Consider the following 18773-nt stretch of genomic DNA (forward strand, 5'->3'; position numbering starts at 1 on the left):
TATTATATATGTATACATATACATATATACATATATATGTATATATATATACACGTATATATGTGTATATATATCCAGCAGTTACTGGTATAGAATAATTCATTTCTCCATATGGTCAGTTCTTGGATTGTATAAAAGTATATGTATAAAGAGTGAGATGAAGACTTCCCTGGTGGCACAGTGGTTAAGAATCCGCCTGCCAATGCAGGGGTCACGGGTTCGATCCCTGGTCCGGGAAGATCCCACATGCCGCGTAGCAACTAAGCCCATGCGCCACAACTACTGAGTCTGTGCTCTAGAGCCCACGAGCCACAACTACCGAAGCCAGTGCGCCTAGAGCCCATGCTCTGCATCAAGAGAAGACACCGCAATGAGAAGCCCATGCACCGCAACGAAGAATAGCCCCCGCTCTCCACAACTAGAGAAAGCCCGTACGCAGTAACAAAGACCCAACACAGCCATAAATAAATAAATAAATAAATTTATTTGGAAAAAAATGAGATGAGATATAAAATAGATAACTAGTAAGAACCTGCTGTATAAAAAAATAAATAAAATTCAAATCAAAAAAAGAAAAGAATGAGATGACAGTCTCTTTTTAAGGTGTACTGGTGTTACCAAACCGAGTTCGTTTGCCCAACGTGCAGCAAGACAAACTCTTGAGATGCCGAAGTTTGCAGCAGAGGAAAGGTTTATTCACGAAAAGGGAGAATAAATTTTAAATCCACCTACCCTAAGGCGAGGGGCTTGGGATATTTATGGGATAAAGAAGTAGGGTGGTCTGAGGCCTGGGGAAAGGTGAATGGAGGTAAGGTGGTGAAGTAACCGGTGTTCTGCGCATGTGCAACTGAGCTACATGCTTTTTCATGGGATGCTTGTTCCGAAAATGGAGGGGTTAGTATGATCTGAGGGTGGGGTGTTTTGGCCTTCTGATGTCAAAAGGTCATCTATCCAACACTGCAGAAGGCCCAGTTGAATAGTTGGTGATCTCGACCAATATGAACTGGGCAAGACTAGCTCCATGTTCCTGAAAAACAACTTTTGAAACCGTTACTATAGTGATCCATACGTCAGAGGTGTTATCTATAGGGGGCGGTTAAAGGAGTCTTGTGATATATTGTCTAAGCTATGTGAAGCTTGAAGGGTGTGCAATTTGTAGGGACAGTTAAGGCAGGTTTGATCAGTGAAGGCAGGTTACATGATATGATTGATGAAGCAAGTTATAGTTTAAGGGATCTGTTGACTGCCCTTGCTTTCATTATCTCACAGGTTTAGCTTGAAGGAGAACATTGACCACCTGGAAACAAGTGTAGGCAGTTGAGGGGATGGGGTGGAAGCAGCACTCAAACATATTTTCCAAAAGTGGTGCCTCTAATAATTCTTTCAGGTATCTGTTAAAATGGTTGTTGTTATGATTTTGGTGACAATATCTTAGAGGAAGCAGTATGAACATAAGATTATGAGATATGTAGAGAAAGTAATCAGAGGGTGGTATCTCTTTTATATGTTTGCTGCCCCATCAACCATACTCTGTACCCTCCAAATGTGGCCTTCCTTCATCCATTCTATGAATATTTGTTGAATGCCTAGGTACCAGGTCATGTTCTAGGTGGCTGGGAATAAAGCCATGTGCAATTCAGATAGGATCCCTTTCACATATGCCTGCTTTTACAAAGCATATTATGCTAAGTCCAACATGGTATAAGAATGTTACACGTTATCTTCAAATATTAGCCTGCTCCATAAAAGAAGGATTAGGTTTTTTCTGAGTGGCCCAGACAGCAGATGGAAGACTTGTGGGTGGAAACTGTAGGGAGACAGATCTGACTCACACATGGAAGAACTTTGGTTACAGCCCTTTGACTGTGAAATGGGCAACCTTAGAGGAGGAGGGGGTTCTTGTCAATGACTGTTAGAGTCTGGAGGACAGCTTTCTAAGGACACTGTGGGGAGGATGATTAGGAAGCAATGTGGTGCTATGAAAAGAGACTGGATTCTGGGGTCAAATCCTGGCTCTTTCGTTAACTGGCTGTGTGGCCTTGGGTGAGTTACTTAACCTCTCTGAGCCTCAGCCTCCTTACCTAAAAAGGGGGGATAATATCTGTCTCACTGGGGGTGACTGTGACATAGACAGTTTAGCCATCTGTGTTAGCACAATGCCCAGGACATACTAAACACTCAAATGCCCTCTATTTTTTTTATCATTACTGGTGGTTTTTAAAATTTATTTCCTTATTACGGTTTGATCAGAACCACTCACGTACATGTTTTGCATGAAGCCAACTTTACCAAAGATTTGGTAGAAAACAATTTACAATGGAATATTAGCCATCCTTAAAATAGTCCCTCAACTACTCTGCGATTCTGCTGCAGCCTCTGGTCGTTTTGCCTTCCTCCTTCTCCCCTTCCTTCCAGATCACTCCTTGAGCTCTAAATTCTTCTCACACTATCATGCACGGTATTATTCAGCTTCCTCAGCCCTGATTTGCAACTGTGCTGTTTTCCACCCGAGCATGTCGAGGTGCTCAGCTGAACATTAACTTGTGTGAAAGCACAAGGGCCGGGCAGAAAGCTTGAAATTTATCATATCAAGGTTCTTTCACCCAGAAACCAATCCCAACTCTTCTTTTCTCCAAAGTATATTCACCAAGCTTCCACCCAATATACAGAGAATGAGTATATAAATATAGATTTAAAATTACATCAACTTTTCACTTCTTGGTCAGAGGCTTAGGGTCCAGAAACTGGAGAGAACATTCGATTTTTTTCAGGTCTCTGTTAACATGACGGTTGTTAAGACTGTAGTAAAAATACTTTAGAGGGAGCAATATGAGCATAAGACTGTAAGATATGGGGTCAAAGGTAGAAAGTGATCAAAGGGTGGTATCTCTTTTATGAACTTTTACCAAAGGGCTATATTATTTAACTATGTACATATAAAGTATAATTGTAATGTAAGGCTCTATAAAAATCTTTATAGCAGACTTGGGCGGGATTCTCTAAATTCACTGAGATTTTATGATTCTTGTTGGACTGATTTGACTGAAAATCATGGAAACAAGCTGGACTATGTCCACCCTGTCTCCTTTACCCTCTGGCTTCATGGGGCTCAGAGGACAAGAGGAAAGTTACAACTATTTATTCTCCTGCCCCTTCCTGCTGGGCCATTATCTGTGTCCCTCTTAAGTGTGGCCACAGCTCCCTCCCCATGTCCTGTGAGCCCTAGAGGTGGTACCAGTTTCCTTCTCCTGTTAATTGGGGTGCTTCACGAGCCCTGTCTCTTTACTCTGCCCACACCTCTGGAAAGAGTCCCTTCACACACTCTTCAGTTTCCCCTTTGAGTACGCTACCATTTCCTGTCCCAGAACCCTGACTGATACTTTACAAAGGTAACCTTCAAACAAAAGATAAAAATCATGACTTTCATGCAACTACAAAATGAACACATCATCACATTGTGTACTTTTAACATCTTATGATTTTATCAATTATACTTCAATAAAGCTGAAAAAGTAAAATGAACACACCAAAATTTTAATTAACACATTCAGTAAATGAGGGAATCAGAAAAGATACTACAACCAGTTCAAAGGAGAAGCCAAAAAATAGGATTACAGAAACGAATTTGTAAAGGGCTGTAAAACTGGCTTTTCCCCTTAGGAGTCCGGAACCCTCCACCTCCACCAGACAGAACGTATTTGCATGGATATAGGCAAGAATTATTTGCATTATCAGTTACCTACAATTTACAGTTATAAATAGCTCAAAGACAGTGAGTCAGAATCAGACACCCTAAGAAGTTGTGCTCTGAACAATGCATTGTATTTCACTGAGGCATGATTTTCCCCTACCTACATTTGCCTTCTTTCTTTAAGGAGGACCGTCATTCAAGTGGTTACCTGTGCAGTGATGCGGAGGCCATCCTGTTCAGCAGGACTTGTTTTAGGGAAATCCCCGTACTTATCTGGCGTAGGTGTTTGCTATGCTGCTGGAGTAGAGAGGGAGCTCCCCGGGGAACGAGTAACAGAACAGCCCTGCAGTAAGCTAGGAGAGGAATCCACTCCGCAGAGCTCAGGAGGAGGGGAGGTGGCATTTGCAAAGGCTGTTTCACAATGAGAGTGCTCCCTGAACCCTCAGTAAAGTTCACTAGAAAAAGAAAAAAGATGGTTGAGACTGGGTCTTTTGTGCCTTTGTGCAAATTGGTGAAAGGGGTGAATTTTGCATGAGAATTGGGGGCAGCATTTGCACTTGAGGAGCCTAAGCAGTGGTCGGGTTGAAGGGGACTCTGAGGTCGAAAACCCCTGAGAGTTTACAGACCTGACAGAACTCCAGACCTGGACAAACTGGAATTAGCCATTTGAGCTAATTCTGGGGGCAAGAAGTCTGCTGATGTCTGAATTATATATGCCATCAGCACAGTTCAAGTTGTTCTCTTAAAAATTTTGTTGGGGGAGAGGGCGTCCAAATTTCTAGTTTCACCACCAATTTCCCTTTATGTCTTTCATTTCTTTCCTTCTTAGGTTTCTAGCTGCCTACTTCTGGGGTTCACTCATTCTGTAAATGTTTCTTTAGACATGCTGTGTCCTGGGCAGGCACTAGTTTAAGTTCTGGGGATACAGCAGCGAACAAGACATCAGGTCCCTGCTGTCATGGGGCTTCCATGATAAGGGGAAGAGACAGAGAATAAACATATAAGATTATCTCAGAGAGTGCTACAGGCTATAACAATAATAAAGAAGAGTAGTGTGTGTGTGTGTGTGTGTGTGTGTGTGTGTGTGTGTGTGTGTGTGTGTTGTATGGAGGCTGAGATTAGGACCTTCAGAGGCCCTAAAAAAAAAAACAAGATGTTAATATGACTCCTCCCACCATGAGCCTCAAAAAACCCAATCATCCCTACTGCAAGAAACAAAACAAAAAATCCCTAAGCTTGTTGGCCTTCATTCATTCATAATTCAGCGAAAAAGTCATTAGGTGAGGCTTTGGATTATGATTGCTATGATTCCCTCAAAACACATAGCTGGCTACGGTCATCACCTCAGCTTGCAAATAACCGCGGGCAAGGCACAGAGTTAAGGCTGAGGCGCTAGTCTTTTGCTTCCTGGGCACTGTCCTGTCCGGCCCCCTCCTCCACTCTCAGGAGATCAACTGAAAGGCTTTTTCGAAAGGTCCTTTTCCATTTGTTCTGCCTGTGGAGGTGCCCCCACTGTCTGTCAGGAAACTATAACTTAAGATTCTGTAAAAAGCTTGGAGCTACAGCCATGTCCTCTTCAGAACAGTGTGAGTTGCCATATTTCACTGATACTTAGAATTTTTTTCTTTCACATTTTAACACTTCACAAATCAATAAGGTGTTACAATTCCTATCAGAACAGGTGTTGACATTGCCTATGTTTTTGATCATCAAAGTTTGCAGACTGGGTATCAGCTGTCTGGAAGAAAATCCTGAAGAGGGAAGCGCTCGCTTAAGAAATGCTGCATCACAATACTATTTTTTGGAAAAGACATTTATTATTCTGAGTTAAAGGTTAATTTGAAAGATTCAAACTGTAACTATAAAGAAGTAAAGTTCTTGGAGAATCTTAACCAATTTATTTCACTTACGTTTTCCTATTGTTATATGCACAAGGAATAAGATGATTAAAATCTGTCTAAATGTATCTAGAGCTCTTAGTAAGATAAAATTTTAAGGGATAAGAAAGCATTGTCATTGGCAACCTTTTAAAATTCTTACTAGAGGGAATATCGGGAGACAATTCACTGTCTCTAATGCAACTGGTAATTGGAATTGAGATCACCTGGGGAGGGTACAGGAAACCAGAGACAATCCCTCACAGCAAAAATATTTAAGGGATGACAATAGTGGAAGCCAAAGAAAAAGCGCTTTCAAAAATGAGAGAGCATTCGATATTGTTAAATATTCTCCAGCAGTCAAGTAAAATGAGAACTGAGAAGTGTGCTTCAGACTTAATAACCAAAAAGTTGGTGGTGGCTTTGGAACAAGTGGCTTCATGAGAACAGTGATGAGGAAGTAGAGATGATAACTGCAAATAAATACAGTCATTGGGAAGGACCACTGTGGAGTTGGTTTATTTATATATTTTACAATGGGAAAGTCTTGAGTATGTCTAACTGCTGGAGGTGAGGAACTTATGAAGCAAGCTGGATATAAAGAAGAGGGAGAGGTTAAGTGCCTGAATAGGGTCCTGGAAGACTGGAAGCGTTGCCTTAGATGGGAGGAGGGACACATCTTTGATTGGGATGCGTTATCAGTATGTTTAAGAAATGTGTGGAATTGATATGGGCAGACCTGGGCTGGAATCAAGGCTCCACCACTTTCTAAATGTGTAACCTTGGCTAAGTTGCTCACTCTTACTAATGATTACGGCCATTTCTCTTTCTGTGGCATAGGCACTAACCAGTGAAGCAGTTATTTTAACAGAGAATGCTGAGGCTGTATAGCCTAGTGGAGAGAACATTGTGTGTTAAATCAGACCAGGGCTCAAATCTAGTCAGGAAATTGAGAAAATCCTTATACAATAATTTGCATTTTGTGTGTGTGTGAAGCAGGAGGTATAGTGTGCTTGAAGCTAAAGGGAAAGGTGGGAGAAGCTCACTGGATAAACCATCTAAGGAAAGGAAATTCAGAATAACCACGTCTTCTTTTGATAATCCTTCTAGAGATGCGTTAGGGTTGATGGATTTTACTTTATATTAAGCAGGACTCTTGCAGACTCAAGTACAGAAAACCTAGTTCAAACTTCCTTAAATAAAAGACCATTTTTTTCTCAAGTCACTGAAATATTCTTCGAGTGGTACATCCAAAGCATCAGAGTGTGTCCTTCCCTCCTCTTCCTCTTTCTTCCTCCCACATTTCAGCTCTGCTATTCTTGGTGTTGGGGTTTCTTGTGAAGCTTCACAAGCTTCACAAGGCTGACTCCCTGCATTATTTTAGAGATGGACAGAGTAGCAGCAGGCTTTAGTCCCTGATGGGCAAAAGCTCAGTAGTGAGCACCCCTCATTGCTCTAGAAAAACACTAGGATTGACTCTGGCCAGGCTGGGGCCATGTTTCCAGCCCTGGAAACTGGGAGTAGGTGTGGAGAGGTGGTACACACACACCTATACCTATCCAACATCAGGGACTGAATTAGAAGAAAGGGAAACAGCAGATTCTTTCATCTGAAGGGATGCTGGGCAGGTAAAGAAACAACACATTATTTCCATGTTCTGCAGACTGGTAATGTTTTTTCTTATTAAACACTGGGATTTAATGGAGACATGCAATCCATGAAATGTGACATTCTCTCACAGAATAATGATTTTGTTTCCTCTATTTTTATTCCCTTCATTTCCAGATTATTTAGGTCAGATAATGTACATACACATTTCTACCCTCTTTTAGAGGAGATTTAGAAAAAAGAAACAAGATTCACCTTGATGTGACATATATCTTGGAGAATCAGGTTGATCTTAAAAGCAATAAAAGTATTCTGAATCCAGCATTAGCTAGAAGAAGGCAGTTACATCCTCTCTATGTATTTTCTTTTAATTTCCTAGATCTTTTACCATTTTCTTTGGGTGAGCGACCATATCAGTCGGAATTCAGGGCATAAAATAGAAATCACTCTAGATATTGCTGGCATGAAGGGATTTAATTCAGGAAATTACATGTATACAAAATAGACTAAAGTAGGCTCTAGCCTGGGCCTCTGAGGATAATTTCTAGAACAATGACCCATCTGGGGATTTCTGGAAATTGAGGAGAAGACAAAAACTTGTAGCTGCAATCCACGGTCGAAAACAGGAGAAAAGAGACCACCACCAGTCAATCCTTTCTGATACTTAAAGCTAGAAGACACTCAATACTGAACCTCCACAACCGTGTTTGCTTGTAGAAACACCCACTGAGTCCACCTTGCAGATCTCAAATGAAGGAATGTAATTCATAGACTCTAATTCACGTGCAAAATCCCTAGCTGTAAGGGAGTCTGGACAAGTATTTTTAGCTTTCCAGCCCTTCTAACTAGAAGAAGGGTGGAATAGAGGTTGGGCAAGCCAATCCATAGTTATCTACCACAGTGGTCTTAGGCATCTTATTCATTTGTTTTCTGGCAGGAGTAGTTGGGTTGTTTGTGGTGGCAACAGGCAAAGGGAAACTGAAGAATTGTTGCTGCTTGAGAAAAGAAATGTCAAATTCAAAAACTTAACTCTTAGAGTTAGCCTGACCCTTACTTCAGTCTTTTTGTTTTGTTACTGATTTAGAGACGTCACTATAACCAGACCAACACATCACTGCTTCTGTGGGTCAGCCACCAGAACTGGCAGACTGTTCCCCACTCAGTCGTAATGGGATTCACTGTAATGGGATTTTGCTTCTAGCAGGGCAGGTGTCTTGAAGGCATGCCCCATAAGAGTAGCCTAGGGGCTTCCCTGGTGGCGCAGTGGTTGAGAATCTGCCTGCTAATGCGGGGGACACGGGTTCGAGCCCTGGTCTGGGAAGATCCCACATGCCGTGGAGCAACTAGGCCCGTGAGCCACAACTACTGAGCCTGCGCGTCTGGAGCCTGTGCTCCGCAACAAGAGAGGCCGCGATAGTGAGAGGCCCGCGCACCGCGATGAAGAGCGGCCCCCGCTTGCCACAACTAGAGAAAGCCCTCGCACAGAAACGAAGACCCAACACAGCCAAAAATAAATAAATAAACAAATGTGGGTTTAAAAAAAAAAAAAAAGAGTAGCCTAAAACGAATGTTATCTATCCTGTCAAGACAGTGAAAGCTATAGACTCACATATAACAAATACTAAAATGTGTCCTGATTGCTCTTTATCCACAAGTCTGAGGATGTTAGGGGGCTAGAAATTGTACAAAGTGAGTAGATTGGTGTCTATTTCCTAGAGACCTAGGTTATAATCCTGCTTACTCCATATACCGTTTTATAGATGAGGAAATTAAACCACTAGGGGTAAGTAAACTCGCCCAAGGTCACACAAGTAGGAAGTGGCAGAGAAGTAACCTGCACCTTGAACGAAGATCGACTCCATAGCCCCTTGCTGCCCAACGTGTAATCCGTGGACCAGCAGTATTGCAGCACCTGCAGCTCCTTAGAAATGTTGACTCTCAGGCTCTTTTCCAGGCTGTGTGAAGCAGCACCTGCATCTTAAGATCCCTACGTGATTCTCAGGCATGTTAAAGTGTGATGAGGATGGCTCTTAACCACTTAGTTGATTTAAGACTTCCTAACCAGGGTGGCTTTCTCAGTCTGGTAAGCGCCCTAGAACTTGTTCCATCAGCAATTTGATGACACCATGGAATCAGACCCCCAGTTTTCCTAGGGAAAAGTGCCTTCTTTTTTTTTTTTGGACTTTAAGAGGTCTTTCCGTCAATGCATCGTGACATGTGCAAGGGAGAAATGGGAGTTGTTCCAACTGTCCTTCCAATGACAAACTTGGTCTAATGTAAGTGACATAACTCAAGCACGAGATGGGCTCTGTGAGCACATCCTCTTCTGCACAGCAGTAAAGGTATAAGCAACAAAGCTACAACATGCCTTCCCATTACAGGAAACCAAAGAATCAATAGTGTGGGTGAAGAACTGAGGAAGGGTTCAAAAAAAATAATCCTTTCTTTTTACACTCTTCCATTTCAGAAAAAAAAAAAAAATCAAGAAGAATCAGTATATAGCAATTTCAAGATGCCTACAGACTAACTTTGTGCACATGCTCCCACCCCAACCCGCATTCTGGTCATTGTATTAAGGGCTTGAAACAATTGAACACAGAAGTAAGGTCACTCTTGTTGTACAAAATGACCTGTGTTGATAAGCAGTTTAAGAGTTAGGCTCCCAGTATTTTTTAGTTAGTTACGGGTACTTGGACTTGCAGATTGTAGCTGTAACACGTAAGTCACAGGGTATGATAGACCTTGAAGAGTGAGGAAATGAAAGGTCAGTGACAGTTAAACTATGTTTCCCCATCTGTAAAATGAGGAAGTAGAACTAGATTTCCATGCTTCCTTCCTATTTTAACATTTTATGATTCTACGTAACAAGTGTGATTATAAAAATAGCTAACATTTAGTGAGCACTTTCTGATCTTCTCATTTATTCCTTATAAAAATCCACAAGATAGGTACTAATATCAATCTTACTTTACAGACGGAGAAACTGGGGCACAGATATGTCAGTCACTCACCGGGGTTATATTTCTAAGAGGGGAAGCTAATTCACACCCTGGCAGTCTGACTGCAACCTCACTCTTGTTCAGTCACCTCCTACTTTATGACAAATATGCCTCTAGCTTCCAAGCTCTCATTACTTGGAAGCACCACACACAGAGATAAGGCATTTCCACATAGAGGGCGGACCCCTTGCCATAAATATTCAGGCCGTCCAACGACCTCTATAGCATAGCAGCTCTCAACCTGAGCTACACTTTGAGTCACCTGGGGAGCCTTAAATAGCACTAATGCCTGGGGTCCCACCCTCAGAGATTCTGATAAAGTCAATCTGACATGAGGTCTGGGCACTGGGACTTTTAAAAAATGTTTCTTAGGAATTCAAACAGGCAGCCCAGATTGAGAATGACTACTTCCAATTTTCCAGAAACGGGGTTTGTTCTGGAGGCAAGTTCTACCCACGCAGGACCAGGTACTGACCTTATGTGTCAACCGTTGATACCTTGATGCAAGATTTTTAATCTGCTACTTATGTAAATTTACCTGTGTTCGTCAGTACCATCTGTTATTTTAGATAAGCTTCCAATAAAAGGTCAGAGCCCATGTCTTATTTGTATGTGTATCCCCAGAGCCTAGTAACATCCTAGAAATTTTATTTCCAATTGGGAAAAAAATGATGAAACCACACCTAACCATCTCCATATTACAATCACAGGATCTGTTACAGTGACAATAACAGAATCTTAAATCTCACTTAAATCTATCTACTGGTCATTGTTGAACTGAATACTTATCTGCTAGGCTTCGAGATAGTAAAAGAAGCACACTCTGTCCTTGTAGTTTGAGATTTCTTGGGGATGTTCTCGAAGGATGAATAGTGTGTGAGAAATTTTATCTAACCTCTGCTAACACGATATGTCTCTGCTTATTTCCATGACCCCGGCACAGGCAGCCTGACAGAGAGATGCTCCAGTGTCAAGGCAAAGAGACTGAGGCACTTAAGCTTTGCTGACTGCTACAAAAATCACACTTGTTTTCCTTCATTCCAGTATAGCCATCGACCATTACCCAGTTAGCTTTTCCCTTTGTGGTGCCTGATATACCGTGCACTGTGCTAGACAAGTTTTCTCACTCTGACTTGTGTTTTACAGTTCACTTACCCATAGAGGATTTAACCAGGAATCCCTTTATAACACTTCCCTCCTAGATGGGTCTGTTGGTAACACCTCTGCAGACCTGGCTTCAGCCACTAGCACACAGCACTCTCACAATCTAACAGCTGGGTCAGAGTCAGCAAAACCTGTTTTTTAAGGTACAAGAGAAAGAAAACTGTTACTCGCCATTTGGCCATAATCAGGAACTAGTGGAGGAACAGATGCCCACTAGCTTCTTTGCAATAGCCACTCTTCTGAAATCATTCTTCAGTTCATCTTCTCCATCTCTTCGAAGCTCAATGCACGTGGTTGGACCACGAAAGTCCAACCAAAGGATGGACCACCCATCCTTTGGTCTCGAGGAACTGCCTTTAACCATTTACTTCATGTTACCCAAGCTGATCAAACAACCCTTCTACATTCCTGTTTTCTCAGCTCTGGGGATGTACTTATGTGGAAGCCAGCCACCTACAGCATTTCACTCTTTCCTCCTTTAAAACAAAACAGTCCGTCAGTCCCAAACTGTCTTCCCACATTGTCCTTCTGTGGGTTAGGGTACTAGAGATGAGCTTCTTATTAAGATGTTTTCATTTAGGGTAGAAGGCTAGAACTTATCCTTACTTCCCTGGTCTGGACAACTTAAAGCATTCCCCACCTACATCTACCCCACATTCTAGAATATTCTGAACCACAAGGGCATAACATAAGCCATGACTGTGCATGATGCACTGCGAGGTTGTGGCAATGACACGTCAGTGTTTGCAGACGGGTCCAAGGATCCCCTGTAATAATACCACTATCACTCCTAGGCATCCCTGTATTTTATGAGAGGGAGAGAAGCGAGTAGAATCACAGGAGTCATATAAAGTACTGCCATGACCTCCAGCCAGGAGCATTTATGCCATAGCCCTAGCCAAACCACAGTTACTGACACTCTTAACAGTTATGTTGATTATACATTATTGCAGTGATTTAAACTGGGTATACCCATAGGACTGTGGCTAATAAAAGGTCACAGCCACTGGCCTATCATTAAAAAGTGCCAATCACTCATTTCTTTGGGTGATAACATCTGTCTGATCTTCCAAGAACTAAGAAAGCTAAGACTTAACACGTTACACCAAGTACAATGGAAAACTATTACCTAAGAGCCTGGGCATATAATACATTTTAGATTGGAAATTTATTCAGGCCACGCCATGCTATATTGTCTGGGCGCTATATACATACCTTATATTTATTAAATTGTGATAATCCAGCTAGAGAAGTTTCATAAAATTGCTTAAATTTAAACGAAATCCATTGGTGAAGAAAATATTTTCTGACCTGTCAATTCTGCCAAATCAGTCTTTGGTGACCAGTATAATGAGTCATGTCACAGCTGGCCTGCTCTCACATCCAAAGTGTGTTCTAAGAAGAAAGCAACTTAGCCATAAGAACTTTCCTCTTCATGCCATGGTATCATTGCTAAATGACACCCTATCCTTCACAGGCATCATAAGCCTTTGAAGCAAATGAATCAACACATACAGACATCTCCCAATTTGTAGGTATCTTGAACAAACCACCTTTAAGATCATTTTCTTTTGAAAATATTCTCAACTGAACAGTAGAGCCAAAAGGGGGGGAAAAAACCATCAATCACATTTACATTGCATTTTGGGGGGGGCACTAATATCTTTGGCTGATGTGAGATTATTCTTAGTGTCCCATATAAATAAAAACACGAAAAACTTTACAGTTTAGTTTGATGAAATAAAAAGAAAGGCAATTCACATTATTTATAATTTCACATATACAATGCTGTGTTACTAAGCAATGAACACTTTCATAAAAAAATTTATTTCACACTTTTATACAAATATCCACAGGTATTTTTCTAATCATGAAATAATTTTACAATGCTAGTTAGTATAAAAATGTATCAAATGCAAACAGACCAGTGACTTGACTTGAGATGACATTTTTAACAACTACAAATTTAAACACCACTACATTCTTGCTTCTTTTGTTGTTGAACCACCCTTGTACCCCCCCCCCCCCCCCCGCTTTTTAGGACATTCATTTTTATAACAAAGGTCTATAAACACTTTCAAAATATCAGCTTCTGAGCAACCTATAAGCCAGTGCAGCACTAGGTTGCAAGTTACCTAAGCAAGAAACTGAGATTTTAAACACTGTTATGACCTGTTTTAGAGAAATCTTTGTAAACAAAATATCACTTATAAAACTATTTTTGTTTTGAAAATTCCAAAGTACAACTAGTATCTTAAGGGCATAACATTTCTGAAAAGAAAAAAAAAAAATTACAACTCCAAAGCAACAATGGCACACGTAGCTGTATTTTGTTCTTTTAAAAGATTCTGAGATGCCGCTTACACTACAGCCAAACAAATTAGCACCTGTTTGCTGTTGCGCCCCATATACCTCAACATTTTGAAGTACAGTGATTTTTTAAAATTTAGTTTTCATATCTATTCAATCTCTATTGAATGTATTATATAATAATATCTTCCTCCTCCCTCCCCTTCATCTTTAAAATTAAACAATTTAAAGTTCTTTTTTAGAGTAGTCAAAGTCTTTTGGGGGATGCAGACAGGAGAGGAAACAAAGCAAAAAACAGAACATCAACTCACTGATTAAATGCTTCCAATAACATTTAAAAACGTCAAAGCCACGATGTTCTGACTTTTGGTATCAGGTATTCAGTAGTCTTACGCTGGATCGGTTTGGGTCCACCCCAGGCACTCACCGTTTCTTTCAAGTCCTGAATATACAGTATTTTCAGCAGTGACTAAACTGCACTAAAGTCCAACAAACAATCCCATCATTTCCAAGAGTTCCTGAAAGTTATAGCATGAAATTCAGAAATATCACACAGGGCTCTAAACTAAAAAATATCTATCTGCTGTCTTTAAGAATTAAACATCTTACAGTTAAATCCTATTTCTTAAATGTTTTGGGTCTGGAGGGAGGGGGTGAGGGCTGTCATGAAGGGAGATGTTTTAATAACTTAAACTTATCTGTAAAGTATAACAACTCTTGATACATTTATAAAGAATTACTGTTTTCTTTAGGCAGTCAATAATTTAGGTCCAACCAACGACCTCTCATGTTCTAATTCTGATTGCTTAATCCAACCTGAAGGGTAAACTGGAGAATCTTTGGCCTGTTAGTCAATAACAAAATGGTTTGTAAAAAAGAAAAATAAATACCATATACAAATAAGTGTAACTAGCATTCAAATCTGTTATGCCTGTGTGTTTTAGTCAAAGGGGAATTAAACCTCTGTGTATTTGGTGTGAGCAGGTATTCACACATCTAGGAAATGGAAAAAGATGGCAGGATGGCAGCATCACTTTCTATTGCACACTTAAATTTATGGGAGCACTTTAAATTGAACACAGCTACCCTGACGGCATAGTCTTGTGACGCAGGACAGTTGACTTGCAGGTTCTCTGGTCCTGCGAGAAGAACATTTGCAGAGGTGGTGCCGAGGTCAGGACGGTCACTCTGTTGGCGCGGTGGTTGTGGTGGCTTCTTCCAGCTATACCATCAAGAGGATGTGGCAGGTCCTTCCCCAGCACAGGTAAGTCAGTCACACCAAAAACAAAGGCAACCCGGAACATTAAATTAAGGCAGTTAAAGAAAAATCCATTCCAACAGCCTTCAAATTGGCCGTGCAAAACAGGAGCCTCAGGCTACATAACAATGTCCACAGTTAAAACTGTAGGCTTGTACTGTGTGTAGTCTGTCTGAAATCTATATTCAGGTATTGAACAGGCTTTTCAATCCATTGAAATTTCTGGGTTGGGGAAAAAAAAAAAAAAAAAGCAGTTTGGGTACTGTGAAGCTTTTTTGGCCCCCCTAGGAGTAGCTTTCATTTTCATTCCACCTTGTGATCCACTGTTTTTTTTCAAGGTTATCATTATATTTTTCATCTGGGATCTCTCGCTCCTCTTTCCGGATCCTTACAGCATGGTATCGGGGAACACTATCGTCGTACCTAGAGCGTTTAAAGAATCCACACTGGAGGCGGGGGAGAAAGACACAGAAACAAATTAAATAATTCCAACAAGAGCAAAAGTCCACTAGATGGCAATGTCTAAGCTTTCTGTTCAGCTATGCCTAACTTTGGACTTGGACAAAGAATAAAAGACATGGTTTTCTTTTAAGAAGGAACCAATAGGTCAAAAAGAAATGATAACAGCCGGTGGGGATAAACGGAAGAGAACAGCTGTAAAACTGGAAGAAAAGTCCCTTTTTCCATCTTGTCTTTCAATCTTATAACAATGTTAGTTGCCTCTAACAGTTGAAGAGCTTATGAAACAGTGCTTCCATTTTTTATAATCACAATACTGTACGTAAAAGATCTAATTTTCAGATTATTAGAACATCATGTTAGTTTCAAGAACAAATTTTTTTCAAGGCTATACACCAAAGATTATTTCATGCCCTCTTCCACTAACAAAATGGAAATGAGGTCACAAATATTTTATAAATTACTACTTGAAGTGGGCCAATTTAAGAAATCTCTCCTCCAAGGTTCCAGTACTCATCTCTCAATAGCTAGAAGGTAATTTATACTGCCTGGATTTCCAAACAAAGCTTCCAAACTAAGCTGTTTCATTAATAAATCATGTAGTAACTGTGTCCTGCAATAAAATCATTTATGTACTGCAAGGAATCTGAGGAAACTATTACTTGACTGAATTTCAGAGCATCCCCTAATTTCTTTTTTTTTGGCGAAAAGACAACATTTACATTTAAATTATTAATGAATATATATTTTATTGATCTTTAAAAAAATATTCAATCTGATCCAAAGTAGATTTTTATTGAGAACATATCTGGAAATTTAAAAATTAGATTGAATTTTTTAAGAGAATAAAATATATATGTATTTTTTAAAAAGATGTGTTTTTAATTTAAAAATGCAGATAAAAGGTGGATGAGGAAGATACTTAGAATGGTTGATTAATGTGTTTACTATTGGACATCAACAGGAACAGAACATTTGTTTTGAATGATGTTAAGTTATAAAAATGGCATGGGGCAAAATAAAATTATGTACGAAGTTATCACTGAGTCAATGGGAAAAATGGACCAAGAAGTTTTGTTCTAAGGCCTTTTCTATTTTCTGCAAAAAAGCCAAAACACCTATCTGTTACAATATGTGGCTCTCGCCCCATTTAAACAAAGAAGAAATCAAGGGTGATACATAAAACTGAAATGGAATTGGGATTCATCATGACAGTGCCATGGAAAGGGATTATAGGGGTAATTCTACCCTCTCATGCCCACAGAAATGGAAAAAGGAATCTCTGCCATTCCCATTTCCATGGATTTACAAATAAGAGAAGCCAAACACAAACTTAAAATCAACTGAGACCCAAAGTTGAAAAAAATCTCTAGGAACAAGGAACAAGGTCAAACTCCATTACAACGTTCTGAAATAAACTGTCCAGAGCAGTTTTATGTTAGAATTTTGTATATTGAAGGCCATGTTGGCAAAGAATCATCTTCTGAAGTTGACCATAATGTCCATCATGCCAATAGTTAAGAGTTTGTTGCAATGGTCTTTGACCCATAGTAGATATGCAGGGAAAGGAAGTTGCATGCTTAGCTAGCATAAAACAATTTCTGAGCAACAATAAAAGCATTCCAAGCCTTCCCCCATCACTTCATAGCAAGGAGATCAAAAAGATGACAGTGAGAAAGGCTTCTCTTCAAGAGAAACACAATGTTTCCAACATGCAATAGGTTAATGAGGCAGTCAACACAAGCTTCTATCTGTGGGAAATTCCAAAATGGACAAGAAATCTGGGATGATTTCTTATGCATCTTTGAAATTCCAAGTGAGATGCTACATACTGGATTAACAACACATGGCAAACTGGGCTACTGTGGAGGTCTAAAGCCTCCTTTTGTGTGTACATAGATTGCCGTTTTCTTCATTGCTGTGGGTAATGTTTAATAACAACAACAACAACACAAAATTACTCACCTGCAATGAAAGATTCTTCGTGCATTTTTTAAAAAACTGTAAACTTTCAAGTGAAATAAATGAAATAAATCCAAGCAAGGGAAGCCAGTGTGGACATTTGGAAACATCTGTTAATGGGACACACACAGCAAGCTGTTGCTTTTAAAGTTAGCCACCACAACCATAGCGGGTCCCACAGCTAGCAGTTAAAAAACATTGATCAATTACCAATTACAGAAGTAGATCAATACTATGCATCAGAAGTAAGCCTCTCTTTATCAGACGGCTGAGCATGGATCTCAGCCTTGTGATATGTGGCATCATAATGATCTTTCTTATTTCTCTTGAAGAAACCACACTACAAGGAAGCAAGGTATTTAGTCAGTGTTACAGTTTTATGTATAAAAGCTAAACAAAAGAAAATCTCAGATTTTAACCTGTTTTCTACTTACAGCTTGTTTTACAAAGAGACCACTATGGATCAACCAAAAGGGACCAGCCCCTGCGCTATACTACATGGTGACAGCAATTAACCCAACTCTACTATCATGGGTCTCTGGTCAAATATTTATATGGATGACATTAGCTGATTGATTTTTCTATTTGTAACAAATCCTAAGGACCAAAATCATCCTAAAAGGGAAAATATATACGCATCTGATTACAGCTTTGGGTGGTTTCTTCTTGCAGGGAATACGGAGTCTAAAAATAGGCAAAAGATTGACATCTACAGTTTACTGATTCAAAGTTTAAAGAATAAATTCTCTAAGGCTTAGCACAAATCCAAATAAAATAGATTCTGTGAATATTTTTCTGCCCTTCACAGTGAATTTTATGGAATAAATGCCATTTGCTTGGGGCCTTGGTGGGGGTAAATCACAATATAAATTCAAATACACTGTCATGAAACAACGACAGCTGTCATTTTCCCAAATTCTTAACCACCACGTAACACTTAAGTGGTAGAAACCTGTGCTCCTCAGGTTAGGTCACTCTGAATGAGTATAAAGGTATAATTCCACTTTCTACTATAATTTCCTCATTCAACCGTGGAGAACTTTTTCTACTTACTTTTATCTAGTTCATAAGGCCATGGAACTGCCCTTTGATATATAACTTGATTGAAGAATTTCTGCCCTCCTGGAAAATTCTGCAGCCTAGCCTGGCAACTCATGAAGTACAAATCTTGATCTGCTTTGTACAATGTGGTAGCTACTAACCACGTGAGGCTATTCAAATTTAAATTAAATTTAAAAGTCAATACCTCCATTGCACTAGCCATATTCCAAGTGCTCAACAGCCACATGTGACTAGCAATTACCATAATGGACAGTGCAGCTTCAGAACATCTCCATTATTACAGAAAGTTTTACTGCACAGCGTTGGTCCAGGCTGTTGATCTAGGCTATTTATCTGGATATTTATTTCTGACATTTAATTTATTATACAGTGAGCACACCCAG

At 40.0% G+C, this 18773-nt stretch overlaps 1 long non-coding RNA gene across 2 annotated transcripts; it reads right to left on the reverse strand.

Annotated features, from left to right (window-relative positions):
- Positions 1–208: 208 nt before the first annotated feature.
- On the reverse strand, positions 209–18767 carry LOC309630337. Of its 2 annotated transcripts, none has more exons than XR_014245610.1 (3): positions 17539–18767; positions 11331–15353; positions 209–4146 (listed from the first exon to the last, which is right to left on the reverse strand). It is a non-coding gene; the product is annotated as an uncharacterized lncRNA (long non-coding RNA). The 2 variants fall into 2 exon arrangements; XR_014245611.1 differs by lacking the exon at positions 209–4146 and having other exon boundaries at positions 9341–11470; positions 12555–15353.
- Between the last annotated feature and the right edge of the window lie 6 nt (positions 18768–18773).

This window comes from Balaenoptera borealis (assembly GCF_965194805.1).
Source record: "Balaenoptera borealis genome assembly, chromosome: 6".
Taxonomy (NCBI): Eukaryota; Metazoa; Chordata; class Mammalia; order Artiodactyla; family Balaenopteridae; genus Balaenoptera; species Balaenoptera borealis.